Raw genomic sequence first — 17966 nt, 5'->3', positions numbered from 1 at the left:
GATATTAGTTGTCTCAAGCCCATGGGATTTTAGCTGATTTTTTTATACTTTAATGTATTTTTGTTTTTTTTTTTTTAATGATTAGAAGATATTATGTTAAAAAGAAATATTGGCTATACATAGGAAAAAAGGCTATGTACTATTCTTCAATATTTCCAAATTTTAAATTAAGTAATAATTAATGTTTCACTTTATTAATAGCTCTTTTGGCAACCAGAGTTTAATGATGCTTTAAAATTGTTCTTTACAAAATATATTTGTTAAACACTGAGTTAAACAAAGCTGAATGCATTTCTTTACTGACTGCTTAAAAAAGTACATCGTAAATATCCAAAAGGGAGAGTGAGTATTCAGCAGTTCCCAAATTTATTGGACCATGGAATGTTCCTTGTGACTAGTGTAACAAAGAATACATTTTGGGAAACAGAGAAAACAACACAACAACAAAAAGAAATACTAAGACTTTAAAGTCATGTATCCTGGAGTTACATCCAAGACAGACGATTTACTTGACTTGTGACACTGGACTGTTCACTTGCCTTCTCATGCCCCATCCTTAAATTGGGTATGACAGGTCTTTCTTCCAGGGTCATGGTGAGGTAAACTGTAGTAAGTATAATGGAATACTAAAAAAGAGCCCACGGATTTGTAAGTTCTCTATATGATATTTTCTTCTACGGTGTATTTTTGCAAACCTTAATAATGAAGAAAATAATTTAAATGCATTTTTATTAAATTTTTACAACCTTCCTTATAGTGGCTACCATATACCTTCTCTCTCTCTCACACACACACACACACACATACACAGACACACACACACAAATATATTCACATTTTTTTCTTCTCTTTTGAAAAACAATCGTATTTTTCATGTGGGGCAAAAGTCATAATTTATTCTTATTGGGATTGAATAAACAAACTCTCTTAGAAAATACTCATCTTTCTGAGTTACTGGGGCAAAGGAAAGTGGCAAGAACAATTGTTTGTTCCTGTCTAATTTGGTCATATGAAACAGAAACTTACTGAAATTGATTTAGGCTAGAAAAAAGCAGAGGGTGGTGGAGAATTTTTACAAGGACTTAAGCCGTCCTATTAAGCCAAGCTAAGAGTGGAGGTTGGTCCCTTTGAGGACAGGAAAAGGAACAAGGCACCACAGAAACAAAGGCAGGCATTCTCTCTGATGCCCTGCACACCATCTCCTTTCTACTCCTCTTCCATCTTTTCTTTCTGAAGAGCCCTCTTTGCTTTTCTATGCACAAGACAGCAGATAGCTGGTTCACAGTGCTTGAGTCTGCATTTCTTTAATTCAAGTGATGAAAAAAAAAAAATGCTTAGCTCTGTTAGCCACAGTTACAAATTCCCAAAAGAGTGTCCACCCCGATCGAGTCATCTCGAGGCAGGAACAGCAAACATAGGACATTAAGTTACTAATGATGCTCACCCATGTGCCTGGGGTTGGCAGACTGCTCAGAGAAGTGTGTTTGTGACCTAAGCAACCATCCCCAGGGCATCTTACAACTAGTCAGTACTCTCCCCAATCTTGACCTTGCTAATTCCTTTCTCCTTCATCTGGGCTGGGGATACAAGTTTGTGGGTCTCTTTGTACCCTTCTAAACCTATGAAGTCTTGCTAAAATGGGGCCAGAGCTGCAATATTGACCTGGGTCTTTCTCATCTAGATAAGACTTGCCCAAGTGTCTATGCAAAATAGAGATAACTATTAACTTTTTATGGTAATGACAGAGGATCAGTGACCAGCTAATAAAATAGGGAAATAATCTAAATCCATTTTCTTTTGGTTTTGAATACATTTCATAACTACTATTTTGGCAACAGTATTGACAACCTATACCATTCAAATTAACTTGTATTTGCTAACTTCAAAGCAAGTACATGATACCACACATATTTATAGTAAAAGAAATACAGAGTAGTGATTTGTGATAAGGAATATCTAATGCAAAGTTTGAAAGAAATCATTGATAATACACATTTACTAAAATAAATGTAGACTTATTGAATGCTTCATATGTGCCAGGCATCATGTAAAATGCCTTATATATATGGTCATATTTAATCTTTATAAAAATCTTATGAGAAAAAATACCAGTTGGATCCCCATTTGACAGATGATGAAACTGAAGCTAAAATGTTCAGCTACTTGCCCAAGAATGCACATCTAGCTCTCGGTGGAGCTAAACCCAGGTTGATTTAAGTCTAGGCCTGAGCCTTTACCTGGCTGCTATACCTGCCTCCAAAATAGAAAGTTCATTTTCAGATAATTGAGAGACATTTGGGAGCTAAAACACAGTCACCCAGGACTCTACAAAATGAGAGAATATATTTGACCTCAGGTGAAACCATTCTCTGTACTAGTCACATATTTGTATGTTGGCCCTGCCCACTCTCTCCCACTGACCCAGCTTCTGCAGATGCTAAGCTTTTGCAGCTCTGCATCTATAAGCTAAGCTCAGCACTTCAGTAAGTTGACAGTTCATTACCAAATGGGCTGGAAAAAAAAAAAAAAAAAGAAAACAGAAAACACCACAATTCACACAAAGTAGCTTCAGACCTAGAGGATTCTAATACCAGATCAAGAAAGGAACAGTGCCCAACTTAACAGTCTTTAACAGTTCTGTGGGTCGCAGGAAAGATGGCTTGGAAATAAAACCTGATTTGTTGCATGAAGTTGAAGTCTAATGAGGTGAAGCTCTGGGATATTATAGGCAGCATGCCTAAGGAAGTATTAACGTCACAGTATTAACATGTTGTGATTTTTTAGTACTATCTTAAAGCAGTCGCTCTGAACGTGAGTCACGTTAAGTCCTTTGTTTAATATAAATAATTTGTCTGTTACTCTAGTTCAGAGTGAATAACATAAAATGTTACTAAACCCTTTAAAACTTCAGAACTAGCAATATATTCAAATAACACATTTTATAGCCAAAGGTATTTAGGAGACTAAATCACATGGATCATTATTTGTATTTAACTCTTTAACTGACCTGCTAACAAACGTGGAAATTTAAATTCCATTTAGATAGATACTCAATTATATATGTAAATAATTTTAATGCTCACTGTTTGATTTTTTTTTTCATTGATGAAGTTATTTCAGTGTTCTAACTTAAAGGGACTTTGGGACATCTTACAATCATAAAGTAAGTCATACTTATATTTTCCCCCTAAAAATTACACTGTTTAGGCCTAAAGCTAAAATTATACTATTTAAGCTTTGTCTTTTAATTGGGCACATATTAGATTTTGTTTAAGAGCTTATACTCAGATCTCCTGATGTGCTAAATAATGTATCAAATTGCCTTCTGATTATCTGTGAGTAGATTATCTATTAAATAGAAACTCTACTAGTAATTTTGCCACAGAAGAGAGAGATTTTTCTTTCCTCCTCAGCTTCCTGAGCTGAGGAAGGCAAAGGATTACAGAATTAAGCAAGTACTTTATTTACCTTAAGGAAACATCAGTCTAAACATAAATTGTTTTTATATGATTTAGTATTTGAACAAGGTACCCGGAATTACCAATGTTTGATTGTATATTCAAAAGACAGCCAGATTTTTTTCTATTTATAGAAGCTCCTCCATCAGAGACCATTTGATGCAAAATTTTTCCCAGATAAAATTTTTCTTGAATTTATCATATTAATTAACTTGCCTCTTTTATTGATTCATAAAAGATGACTAGGGTATCACGTTATTTGTATGCACTTTCACACACACACACACACACACACACACACACGGAGCTGCTATACAAAGAGGTGTTAGCTTTTAAAACCCTGAATTAGTTGAATAATTGAAACTAAGATTCAAGGCTCCAGATTTACAGACTTCCTAAGAAATGTCATCTTACTCTTTTATTATACGCATTCAACTTAGCCATTCTGAAATGAGCAATTCCAATTTAATTAGAAATTAGACTCTTTTTCTGGAAACTTGTGGAAAGTACTGATGAGACTACCTGAAAACTGTTCCATGACTGAGAGCAAAACTCATGTCCCCATAAAATATGACTTTATTTTGACAATGCACCTCATGGAGGATCCAGAATCATTCTCAGTTGTAAATGCAGGATTCTGTCACCAAGGCCATCATGGCTGATAGAGCATTGCTATGTCTTTTCATACATGGCACTACCCTGAATGCTGGGGGAAATACAGGGTGACTTTCTATTTTCTTTCAGAAAACCTAAAGGCAGAGAAGGTTTCCTTCTGCACTTGTGTACTGAGGTTTCTTCAGCTATGTCTGAACTCAGAAATTGCCACTTCATATTTTACCGTAAGTGAAATCTTCTGAGACACATGTTGCTGCCTTTGGTGAAATGTATTTTCTTTTTTTTTAAATTTTAATTTAATTTTTTTATTTTACTTTAAGTTCTAGGGTACATGTGCACAATGTGCAGGTTTGTTACATATGTATACATGTGCCATGTTGGTGTGCTGCATCCATTAACTTGTCATTTACATCAGGTATATCTCCTAATGCTATCCCTCCCCCAACCCCACAATAGGCCCTGGTGTGTGATGTTCCCCTTCCTGTGTCCAAGTGTTCTCATTGTTCAATTCCCACCTATGAGTGAGAACACGCAGTGTTCAGTTTTCTGTCCTTGCGATAGTTTGCTCAGAATGATGGTTTCCAGCTTCATCCATGTCCCTACAAAGGACATGAACTCATCTTTTTTAAGGCTGCATAGTATTCCATGGTGTATATGTGCCACATTTTCTTAATCCAGTCTCTCATTGTTGGACATTTTCGTTGGTTCCAAGTCTTTGCTATTGTGAATAGTGCTGCAATAAACATATGTGTGCATGTGTCTTTATAGTAGCATGATTTATAATCCTTTGGGTATATACCCAGTAATGGGACGGCTGGGTCAAATGGTATTTCTAGTTCTAGATCCCTGAGGAATCGCCACACTGTCTTTCACAATGGTTGAACTAGTTTACAGTCCCACCAACAGTGTAAAAGTGTTCCTATTTCTCCACATCCTCTCCAGCACCTGTTGTTTCTTGAGTTTTTAATGACTGCCATTCTAACTGGTGTGAGATGGTATCTCATTGTGGTTTTGATTTGCATTTCTCTGATGGCCAGTGATAATGAGCACTTTTTCGTGTGTCTGTTGGCTGCATAAATGTCTTCTTTTGAAAAGTGTCTGTTCATATCCTTGTGCTTTCTAATGTCTGTTCATATCCTTGTGCTTTCTAATATGAAGAAGGAAACATAGCTTGTGCTTAATATCTGGAAACCCCCAAGTGCCTCACATGATTACATTACCACCTTAGTTGATGACTGAACAGTGAGTAACTTCTTTGCTGATTCAGTTTAACATATGACTTTAGCTTAATCTGCTTCCAGTACACACCTCTACGCTGTCTCCCAATAAACGCTTACACACTTATTTCTCTTGAATTTCATTAATATCTTTCACTCTTTACTTAAAAAAAATCTACTACAGAATACTCAGTGGGAACCTGTGTGGGAGAATTAGGAAAAAGGATCTGTCAGAGAATTAGCAAAGAAATCCACTGATGAAGTGAAGCTTGTCCTCAAGTTTCTTTTTCAGTGTCTACAGTTTCCAATATGGGATTCAACATCAAGAAGACTGGTGCATTTATTACATGGGAAGCTAATTGTGGATGGTTTTCTGCCTTCCATAAGAAGACTCAGAAACTGAAAAGGCACAAATCTATGATGCAATTAATAAGCACTTTTTCCATTTAAGAGATTGTGAAAGGATAGATCTTATACTTTTGATATTTCCAGAAAGCAAAGTCATCTGATTAAAACTTCACTAATGTTTCATCTGACAAGGAGACAAATTTTCCTTCCACAGTAAGTCTTAGTAGAGAAAGTAATTTTTACTTCCTTTCTTTCCCAAGCCAACAAATATTAATCTGTAGCTGAGAAACTAGCAATGAACATTTTCTACAGACATATACAGGAGCAATACATTTTCTTCTAGATGTTTGCATAGACATTGTTCCAGTCGAAGGGTGAGACCCTCAGAGACACAAACAAATTCTGTAAATAACAATTACAAAAGAATGTATTAAATACTATTTGCCAGGCCTTTTGTATCAGCTATGATTCTTGCAATTGCAAGTAAAAGAAATGAAACAAGGGATTTGCCTGCTCACATAACTGAGAATCCATGAATAGGACAGACATCAGGGACCACTGTCCACACACTGGACCAAGGTCTCAAATAATGTAACAAGACCTCAGGTCAGTTTCAAGTTTTACTGGGGACAGGCGAGCGGGGAGGCCAGGACAGCCTGTGGCATTTTGAACTTTGAAGCTTTGATTTGAACCTAGTGACAGATGCCATTTTCCTACAATTAAAGAACAAGCCAGGGATTAGCTCTGATGGGCCCCTTGACTTTGATCATTTTGCCAATTCCTGAAGCAAATTGAGCATATAGTATAATGAGATGATTAGCTTTTACTTAGTTTTCATGTTTAGCTGTAGAAGAAGAGCTTAGGACCTGCCTGAAACTTATGGACCAGGAATGAGAGATGGATGATTCTTCAGAATAAAATCTCAGGTTTATTAGCAGAAATAGATTTAATAGATTTTTAGATAGCCCCAAATCAATAGGTATCTATTTTAGAACTTCACATATATTTTACAAATATTAATTTATTAAGTCCTTACAGAAGTCCCTACAAAAGAGTTTGCATTCTTATCCCCACACAACAGATAAGGTAGCAGCAGTAAAGATATTTAAGTCACATATTAGGTTTGTGACAGAGCTGGGCATCAAACCCCGGGCTGTCTGACTGTAGATCATTGACCTTAACCTCCTCTATATGCATCACTGAAGGAATAGTACACCCCTGAGTATCATATGGTAAAAGCAGGAAAGCTGTGGCATCTTCAGAAAACTTTTGGCAGGTATATAAATCACACTTCTGAAGAGCAGAGTGTTAAGATCCAGAGACATCAAGGCTAGATTTGGGACATATGTTTTAGTGCAATTGAAATTATGTTTAATTATCTTATCAATTTTGTGCTTTTTATAATGGGCAGAAATCCATCTTTCACAGTTCTGAAGGCTGGGAAAACGAAGATTGAGGGGCCAGCGTCTGACAAGGGCCTTCTCGCTGTATCATCTCATGGTGGAAGGTGGGAGGGCTAGAGAGCTAGAGAATAAAAAGAGGTCAAATTCCACCTTTTATAATAAACCCACTTTCAGGACAGTAGCATTATTCTTTCACTGTGCTCTCGTGTCCTGACCACCTCTCATTAGACCTCACCTCTGAAAACTGTTGTATTGGGGATTAAGTTTCCAACACGTGCTTTTTGGCAGACACATTCAAACCATAGAAAAGATTATTTTAATCAGGAAATTAGTGTCTGACATTAATGTCATTAGCCTGAATCCTTATGACAGGTTTGCAAGGTTCATAGATTCATTTTCCACCTGCCAGACTAGGACTGGGCAGGTATTTGCACACTCCTCTCCAACATTTGAAATTTCAATAATACTGTGGCATTCTAACCCAAATGTGAAGAATGTTTACCACACAGGTTCTGAAAAACATTTTGATATTTTGGAGGATCAGTTAGAGTATTTTAAAATATCTAAATGACGACCAGTATAGAGCATTAAAACAGAAAATTCTTAAAGGATGTTACTTGAGAACTGAAACCACTGACATACTGAGCCTAGACACAGAGAACCAAAACCACACCTTGCTACCCACACTGACATCTTTTGCTTTTCCTTTGTCTTCATTAGCACATTAACATGCTTTATTCTTTGACAACTCTCCTGCCTAAGCAAATGGTTCAATTCAGGAACTTCTCCAAAGACCTATTAGTTTTTTAATGGAAAGTATCAACAGTTTTCACCCTAAGAGTCTTTGAATACTTCATCTCAAAATACTCACTTTGCTGTTTCCACTAATGTTAGACTGTTGTATCATGATTCATACCTACTGCTAATTTAAGTCTCTACATTGAAGGAATCACCATAAATGAAAGTTCCAATTTCCAATAAATCCTTACATAACCTTCCCCAACTAGAGACACAGCTAAAGCATTACATTGTAATTTTGTTCTTCAGTAAATTGTGGGCTTTTGTCAGGTGTGTAAAGATCAGATGGTTGTAGATGTGTGGCATTATTTCTGAGGCTTTTGTTCTGTTCCATTGGTCTATATATCTGTTTTGGTACCAGTACCATGCTGTTTTGGTTACTGTAGCCTTGTAATATAGTTTGAAGTCAGGTAGTGTGATGCCTCCAGCTTTGTTCTTTTTGCTTAGGATTGCCTTGGCTATGGGGGCTCTTTTTTGGTTCCATAGGAACTTTAAAGTAGCTTTTTCTAATTCTGTGAAGAAAGTCAGTGGTAGCTTGATGGGGAGAGCATTGAATCTATAAATTACTTTGGGCAGTCTGGCCATTTTCACGATTTTGATTCTTCCTAACCATGAGCATGGAATGTTTTTCCATTTGTTTGTGTCCTCTTTTATTTCCTTAAGCAGTGGCATGTAGTTCTCATTGAACAGGTCCTTCACATCCCTTGTAAGTTGTATTCCTAGGTATTTTATTCTCTTTGTAGCAATGGTGAATGGAAGTTCACCATGATTTGGCTCTGTTTGTCTGTTATTGGTGTATAGGAATGTTTGTGATTTGACTTCCTCTTTTCCTAATTGAATACCCTTTATTTCTTTCTCTTGCCTGATTGTCCAGGCCAGAACTTCCAATACTATGTTGAGTAGGAGTGGTGAGAGAGGGTATCCTTGTCTTGTGCCGGTTTTCAAAGGGAAAACCAGTTCTTGCCCATTCAGTATGATATTGGTGGTGGGTTTGTTACAAATAGCTATTATTATTTTGAGATACATTCCATCAATGCCTAGTTTATCAAGAGTTTTTAGCATGAAGAGCTGTTGAATTTTGTCAAAGGCCTTTTCTCCTATTGAGATAATCATATAGTTTTTGTCATTGGTTCTGTTTATGTGATGGATTATGTATATTGATTTGCATGTGTTGGACCAGCCTTGCATCCCAGGATTGAAGCTGACTTGATTGTGGCGGATAAACTTTTTGATGTGCTGCTGGATTCGGTTTGCCAGTATTTTATTGAGGATTTTCACATCGATGTTCATCAGGGATATTGGCTTGAAATTTTCTTTTTTTGTTGTGTCTCTGCCAGGTGTTGGTATGAGGATGATGCTGACCTCATAAAACGAGTTAGGGAGGATTCCCTGATTTTCTATTGTTTGGAATAGTTTCAGAAGGAATGGTACCATCTCCTCTTTGTACATCTGGTAGAATTCGGCTGTGAATTCACCTGGTCCTGGACATTTTTTGATTGATAGGCAATTGTTGCCTCCATCTCAGAACTTGTTATTGGTCTATTCAGGATTCGACTTCTTCCTGGTTGAGTCTTGGGAGGGTGTATGTGTCCAGGAATTTATCCATTTCTTCTAGATTTTCTAGTTTATTTGTGTAGAGGTGTTTATAGTATTCTGTGATGGTAGTTTGTATTTCTGTGGGATCAGTGGTGATATCCCCTTTATCATTTTTTATTGCATCTATTTGATTCTTCTCTCTTTTCTTTTTTATTAGTATGGCTAGCAGTCTATGTTGTTGATGCTTTAAAAAAAACCAGCTCATGGATTCGTTGATATTTTTGAAGGGTTTTTCAGGTTTCTATATCCTTCTGTTCTGCTCTGATCTTAGTTATTTTTTGTCTTCTGCTAGCTTTTGAATTTGTTTCCTCTTGTTTCTCTAGTTCTTTTAATTGTGATGTTAGGGTGTTGATTTTAGATCTTTCCTGCTTTCTTTTGTGGATATTTAGTGCTATAATTTTCCTTCTATACACTGTGTTAAATGTGTCCCAGATATTCTGGTATGTTGTGTCTTTGTTCTCATTGGTTTCAAAGAACATCTTTATTTCTGCCTTAAATTTTGTTATTTACCCAGTAATCATTCAGGAGCAGGTTGTTCACTTTCCATGTAGTTGTGCAATTTTTACTGAGTTTCTTATTCCTGAGTTCTAATTTGATTGCCCTGTGGTTTGAGAGACTGTTTGTTATGATTTCTGTTCTTTTCTATTTGCTAAAGAGTGTTTTACTCCCATACGTCCAATTATGTGGTCAGTTTTAGAATAAGTGTGATGTGTTGCTGAGAAGAATGTATATTCTATTGATTTGGGGTGGAGAGTTCTGTAGATATCTATTAGGTCCATATGATCCAGAGGTGAGTTTAAGTCCTGGATATCCTTGTTAGTTTTCTGTCTCATTGATCTGTCTAATATTGACAATGGGGTGTTAAAGTCTCCCACTGTTATTGTGTAGGAGTCTAAGTCTCTTTGTAGGTCTCTAAGAACTTGCTTTATGAATCTGGGTGCTCCTGTATTGGGTGGATGTATATTTAGGTTAGTTAGCTCTTCCTGTTGCATTAATCCCTTACCATTATCTAATGCTGCTCTTTGTCTCTTTTGATCTTTGTTGATTTAAAGTCTGTTTTATCAGAGACTAGAGTTGCAACCTCTGCTTTTATTACTTTCCATTGCACCACATCACACTTATTCTAAAACTGACCACATAATTGTAAGTAAAACACTCTTTAGCAAATGCAAAAGAATGGAATTCATAACAAACAGTCTCTCTTACTTTCCATTTTGCTTATGTGTGTCTTTGTACATGAGATAGGTCTCCTGAATACAGCACACCGATGGGTCTTGACTCGTTATCTAATTTTCCAGTCTGTGTCTTCTAATTGGGGCATTTATCTCATTTACACTTCAGATTAGTATTGTTATGTGTGAATTTGATCCTGCCATTATGATGCTAGTTGATTATTTTGCCCGTTAGTTGATGCAGTTTCTTCATAGTCACAATGGTCTTTACATATTGGTATGTTTTTCAGTGGCTAGTACTGGTTGTTCATTTCCATGTATAGTGCTTCCTTCTGGAGCTCTTTGTAAGGCAGGCCCAATGGTAAAAAAAAAAAAACTCTCAGAATTTGCTTGTCTGTAAAAGATTTTATTTCTCCTTTGCTTATAAAATTTAGTTTGGCTGGATATGAAATTCTGGGTTGAAAATTCTCTTCTTTAAGAAAGTTGAATATTGGCCCTCACTCTCTTTTGGCTTGTAGGGTTTCTCCCTACAGATCCACTGTTAGTCTGATGGGCTTCCCTTTGTGGGTAACCCGACTTTTCTTTCTGACTGCCCTTAACATTTTTTTTCTTCATTTAAACCTTGGTTAATCTGATGATTATGTGTCTTTGGGTTGCTCTTATCGAGGAATATATTTGTGGTATTCTCTGTATTGCCTGAATTTGAATGTTGGCCTGCCTTGCTAGGTTGGGGAAGTTCTCCTGGATAATATTCTGAAGAGTGTTTTCCAACTTGGTTCCATTCTTCCCATTACTTTCAGGTACACCAAACAAACGTAGATTTGGTCTTTTCACATAGTCCTATATTTCTTGGAGGCTTTGTTCATTTCTTTTCACTCTTTTTTCTCTAATCTCATCTTCTCGCTTTATTTCATTGAATTGATCTTCAATCTGTGATATCCTTTCTTCCACTTGATTGATTTGGCTATTGATACTTGTGTATGCTTCACGAAGTTCTTGTGCTGTGTTTTTCAGCTCCATCAGGTCATTTGTGTTGTTCTCTAAACTGGTTATTCTAGTTAGCAATTCATCTAACCTTTCTTGGGGGTTCTTAGCTTCCTTGCATTGGGTTGGAACATGCCCTTTTAGCTCAGAGGAGTTTGTTATTATGCACTTTCTGAAGCCTACTTCTGTCAATTCATCAAAATCATTCTCCATTCAGTTTTGTTCCCTTTCTGGTGAGGAGTTGCGATCCTTTGGAGGAGAAGAGGCCTTCTGGTTTTTGGAAATTTCATCCGTTTAGTGCTGGTTTCTCCTCATCTTCATGGATTTATCTACCTTTGATCTTTGAAGTCAGTGACCTTTGGAGGGGATCTCTAAGTGGACGTCCTTTTTGTTGATGTTGATACTCTTCCTTTCTGTTTGTTATTTTTCCTTCTAACAGTCAGGCCTCTCTGCTGCAGGTCTGCTGGAGTTTGCTGGAGGTCCACTCGAGACCCTGTTTGCCTGGGTATCACCAGTGGAGGCTGTAGAACAGCAACAGTTGCTACCTGTTGCTTCCTCTGGAAGCTTTGTCCCAGAGGGGCACCCACCAGATGCCAGCCAGTGCTCTCTTGTATGAGGTGTCTGTTGGTCTCTACTGGGAGGTGTCTCCCAATCAGGAGGCATTGGGGTCAGGGACCACTTAAGGAGGCAGTCTGTCCCTTATCAGAGCTTGAATGCTGTGCTGGGAGATGGGCTGCTCTCTTCAGAGCTGCCAGGCAGGGATGTTTAAGTCTGCTGAAGCTGCACCCACAACCGCCCCTTCCCCCAGGTGTTCTGTCCCAGGGAATTGGGGGTTTTATCTATAAGTCCCTGACTGGGGCTGCTGCCTTTCCTTCAGAGATACCTTGCCTAGAGAGAAGGGACTCTAGATAGCCAGTCTGGCCACAGCTGTCTTGCTGAGCTGCAGTGGGCTACACCAAGTTTGAACATGAAAAGAAAACTCCTGTGGCTAGCTCAGTGTCTGCCCAAATGACCTCCCAGTTTCATGCTGGATCTCCAGGGCCCTGGTGGCATAAGCACCAGAGGGAATCTCCTGGTCTGCAGGTTGTGAAGACCATGGGAAAAGTGCCATATCTGGGCTGGAGTGCAAGGTACAGTCCCTAATGGCTTCCTTTGGCTAGGAGAGGGAATTCCCCAATCCCTTGTGCTTCCTGGGTGAGGTGATGCCACACCCTGCTTTGGCTCACCCTCCTTGGACCGCACCCACTGTACAACCAATCCCAGTGAGACAAACTGGGTACCTCAGTTGGAAATGCAAAAATCACTCACCTTCTGCATCGATCTCGCAGGGAGTTGCAGACCTCAGCTGTTCTTATTCGGCCATCTTGCCAGCAATCCTTGGAATCAATATCCAGAACTAACTTCTAATGATTAAAATATTGTCTACAATGTTAATTATCCAGATTAATTAGCCATCTATATAATTGTTTTTAGGAATTAATCATAATAAAGAAATACAGGATCTATTAGTCCGTTCTCTCACTGCTATGCAGAAATACCCAAGACTGGGTAATTTATAAAGAAAAGAGGCTTAATTGACTCACAGTTCTGCAGTGCTAGGGAGGCCTCAGGAAACTCTCAATTATTGTGGAAGGCAAAGGACAAACAGGCACCTTCTTCACAGAGTGGCAGGACAGAGTGAGTGCAAGCAGGGGAAATGCCAGATGTTGATAAAACCTTCAGATGGTGTGAGAATCACTCATTGATGGGCATTTGGGTTAGTTCCAAGTCTTTGCTATTGTGAATAGTGCTGCAATAGTCTTGTGTGCATGTGTCTTTATGGTAGAATAATTTATAATCCTTTGGGTATATACCCAGTAATGGGGTTGCTGTGTCAAATGTTATTTCTGGTTCTAGATCCTTGAGGGGTCGCCACACTATCTTTCACAATGGTTGAACTAATTTACACTCCCACCAACAGTGTAAAAGCTTTCTTATTTCTCTACACCCTCTCCAGCATCTGTTGTTTCCTGACTTTTAATGATCACCATTCTGACTGGCATGAGATGGCATCTCATTGTGGTTTTGATTTGCACTTCTCTAATAAACAGTGCTGATGAGCTTTTTAAAATATATTTGTGGGCCCCATAAATGTCTTCTTTTGAAAAGTGTCTGTACATTTCCCTTCCCCACATTTTGATGGGGTTGTTTTTTTTTTCTTGTAAATTTGTTTAAGTTCCTGGTAGATTCTGGATATTAGCCCTCTGTCAGATGGATAGATTGCAAAATTTTTCTCCCATTCTGTACGTTGCCTATTCATTCTGATGATACTTTCTTTTGCTGTGCAGAAGCTCTTTAATATAATTAGATCCAATTTGTCTATTTTGGCTTTTGTTGACATTGCTTTTGGTGTTTTAGTCATGAACTCTTTGCCCATACGTATGCCCTGAATGGTATTGCTTAAGACTTCTTCTAGGGTTTTTATGGTTTAGGTCTTACATTTTAAGTCTTTAATCCATCTTGAGTTAATTTTTGTATAAGGTGTAAGGAAGGGGTCCACATTCAGTTTTCTGCATATGGTTAGCCAGTTTCCCAACACCATTTGTCAGAGAATTCTTTCCCCATTGCTTGTTTTTGTCAGGTTTTTCAAAGATAAGATGGTTGTAGATGTGTAGAATTATTTCTGAGGCCTTTATTCTGTTCCATTGGTCTATATATCTGTTTTGGTACCGGTATCATGCTGTTTTGGTTACTATAGCCTTGTAGTGTAGTTTGCAGTGGGGTAGCGTGATGCCTCCAGCTTTATTCTTTTTGCTTAGAATTTCCTTGGTCATATGGACTCTTTTTAGGTTTCATATGAAATTTAAAGTAGTTTTTTCTAATTCTGTGAGGAAAGTCAATGGTAGCTTTATGGGGATAGCATTGAATCTATAAATTACTTTGGACAGTATGGCCATTTTCACGATATTGATTCTTCCTAACCATGAGCATAAAATGTTTTTCCATTTATTTGTGTCCTCTCTTATTTCTTTGAGCAGCGATTTTTAGTTCTCCTTGAAGTTCTTTGCATCCCTTGTAAGTTTAATTCCCAGATATTTTATTCTCTTTGTAGCAATGGTGAATGGGAGTTCACTCATGATTTGGATCTCTGTCTATTATTGATGTATAGGAATGCTTGTGATTTTTGCACATTGATTTTGTATCCTGAGACTTTGCTGAAGTTGCTTATGAGTTTAAGAAGATTTTGGGCTGAGACGATGGAGCTGTCTAAATATACAATCATGCCAACTGCAAACAGAGATAATTTGACTTCCTCTCTTCCTAATTGCATACCTTTATTTCTTTCTCTTGCCTGATTGCCCTGGCCACAACTTCCAATACTATGTTGAATAGGAATGGTGGGAGAGGGCATCATTGTCTTGTGCTGATTTTCAAAGGGAATACTTCCAGTATTTGCCCATGCAGTATGATATTGGCTGTGGGTTTGTCATAAATAGCTCTTAATATTTTGAGATACATTCCATCAATACCTAGTAAATTGAGAGTTTTTAGCATGAAGAGCTGTTGAATTTTGTCAAAGGCCTTTACTGCTTCTATTGAGATAATCGTGTGGTTTTTGTCATTGGTTCTGTTTATCTGATGGATTATGTATATTAATTTGTGTATGTTGAACCAGACTTGCATCCCAGGGATGAAGCTGACTTGATTGTGGTGGATAAACTTTTTGATGTGCTGCTGGATTCGGTTTGCCAGTATTTTATTGAGAATTTTCACATCGATGTTCATCAGGGATATTGGCTTGACATTTTCTTTTTTTGTTGTGTCTCTGCCAGGTTTTGGTATGAGGATGATGCTGACCTCATAAAACGAGTTAGGGAGGATTCCCTGATTTTCTATTATTTGGAATAGTTTCAGAAGGAATAGTACCAGCTCCTCTTTGTACCTCTGGTAGAATTCGGCTGTGAATCTGGCTGGTCTAGGGTTTTTTTTGTTTGGCAGGCTATTTATTGTTGCCTCCATTTCAGAACTTGTTATTGGTCTATTCAGGGATTCAACTTCTTCCTGATTGAGTCTTGGGAGGGTGTATGTGTCCAGGAATTTATCCATTTCTTCTAGATTTTCTAGTTTATTTGCATAGAGGTGTTTATAGTATTCTGTGATGGTAGTTTGTATTTCTGTGGGATCAGTGGTGATATCCCCTTTATCATTTTTTTAATATGTCTATTTGATTCTTCTCTCTTTTCTTCCTTATTAGTCTTGCTAGTGGTCTATTTTGTTAATCTTTTCAAAAAACCAGCTCCTGGATTCATTGATTTTTTGAACAATTTTCAGGTCTCTATATCCTTCAGTTCTCCTCTGATCTTAGTAATTTTTTGTCTTCTGCTATCTTTTGAATTTGTTTGCTCTTGCTTTTCTAGTCCTTTTAATCATGATGTTAGATGTCAATTTTAGATCTTTCCCACTTTGTCCTGTGAGCTCTTAGTGCTATAAATTTCCCTCTAAACACTGCTTTAGCTGTGTCCCAGAGATTCTAGTATGTTGTGTCTTTGTTCTCATTGGTTTCAAAGAACATCTTTATTTCTGCCTTAAGTTTCTTAAGTTTTGTTATTTACCCAGTAATCATTCAGGAGCAGTTGTTCAGTTTCCACGTAGTTGTGTGGTTTTGAGTGAGTTTCAAAATTCTGAGTTCTAATTTGGTTCCACTGTGATCAGAGAGACTGTTTATTGTGATTTCCATTATTTTACATTTACTGAGGAGTGTTTTACTTCCAAATATTTGGTTGATTTTAGATTAAGTGAGATGTGGTGCTGAGAAGAATGTATATTCTGTTGATTTGGGGTAGAGAGTTCTGTAGATGTCTATTAGTTCCACTTTGTCCAGAGCTGAGTTCACGTCCTAAATATCCTTGTCAATTTTCTGTCGTGTTTATCTGTCTAATATTGACAGTGGGGTGCTACAGTCTCTCATTGTTATTGCGTGGGAGTCTAAGTCTCTTTGTAAGTCTCTAAGAACTTGCTTTATGAATCTTGGTGCTCCTGTATTGGGTGGATATATACTTAGGCTAGTTAGCTCTTCCTGTTGCATTGATCACGTTACCATTATGTAATGCCCATCTTTGTCTTTTTTGATCTTTGTTGGTTTAAGGTCTGTTTTATTAGAGACTAGGATTGCAACCCCTGCTTTTTTTTCTTTCCATTTGCTTTGTAAATATTCCTTCATCCCTTTATTTTGAGCCTATGTGTGTCTTTGCACATGAGATAGGTCTCCTGAATACAGCACACTGAAGAGTCCTGACTCTTTATCCAATTTTCCAGTGTGTGTCTTTTAACTGGGGCATTTAGTCTGTTTATATTTAAGGTTAATATTGTTATGCTTGAATTTGATCCTGTCCTTATGATGCTAGCTGATTATTTTGCCCATTAGTTGATGCAGTTTCTTCATAGTGTCAATGGCCTTTATAACGTGGTATGATTTTGCAGGGGCTGGTACCAGTTTTTTCTTTCCATATTTAGTGTTTTTTTCAGGAGCTCTTGTAAGGCAAGCCTGGTGGTGACAAAATCTCTCAGCACTTGCTTGTCTGTAAAGAATTTTATTTCTTCTTCACTTATGAGGCTTAGTTTGGCTGGATATGAAAGTCTAGGTTGAAAATTCTTTTCTTTAAAAATGTTGAATATTGCCCCGCACCGCCCCCCCCCACTATCTTGTGGTTGTAGGGTTTCTGCAGAGAAATCTGGTGTTAGTCTGATAAGCTTCTTTTTGTGGGTAAACAGAACTTTCTGGCTGTTTTTAACATTTTTTCTTTATTTCAACCTTAGTGAATCTGATGATTATGTGTCTTGGAGTTGCTCTTCTCGAGAAGTATCTTTGTGGTGTTCTCTGTATTTCCTGAATTTGAATGTTGGCCTGCACTTGCTAGGTTGGGGAAGTTCTCTTGGATAATATCCTGAAGTGTGTTTTCCAACTTGTTTCCATTCTTTCCATCACTTTCAGGTATACCAATCAAATGTAGATTTGGTCTTTTCACATAGTCTCATATTTCTTGGAGGGTTTGTTCATTCCTTTCCATTCTTTTTTCTCTAATCTTGTCTTCACACTTTATTTCATTGAGTTGATCTTCAATCTGTGATATCCTTTCTTCCACTTGATCAATTTGGCTATTGATAGTTGTGTATGCTTCACGAAGTTCTTGTGCTGTGTTTTTCCGCTCCATCAAGTCTTTTATGTTCTTCTCTAAATTGGTTATTCTAGTTAGCAATTTCTTTACCCTATTTCCAATGTTCTTAGCTTCCTTGTATTGGGATAGAACATGCTGTTTTAGCTTGGAGGCATTAGTTATTACCTACCTTCTGAAGCCTACTTCTCTCAGTTCGTCAAACTCATTCTCCATCCAGTTT

This window comes from Pongo abelii, chromosome 2, assembly GCF_028885655.2.
Source record: "Pongo abelii isolate AG06213 chromosome 2, NHGRI_mPonAbe1-v2.0_pri, whole genome shotgun sequence".
NCBI classification, from domain to species: Eukaryota; Metazoa; Chordata; class Mammalia; order Primates; family Hominidae; genus Pongo; species Pongo abelii.
This window is presented reverse-complemented; position numbering follows the sequence as displayed.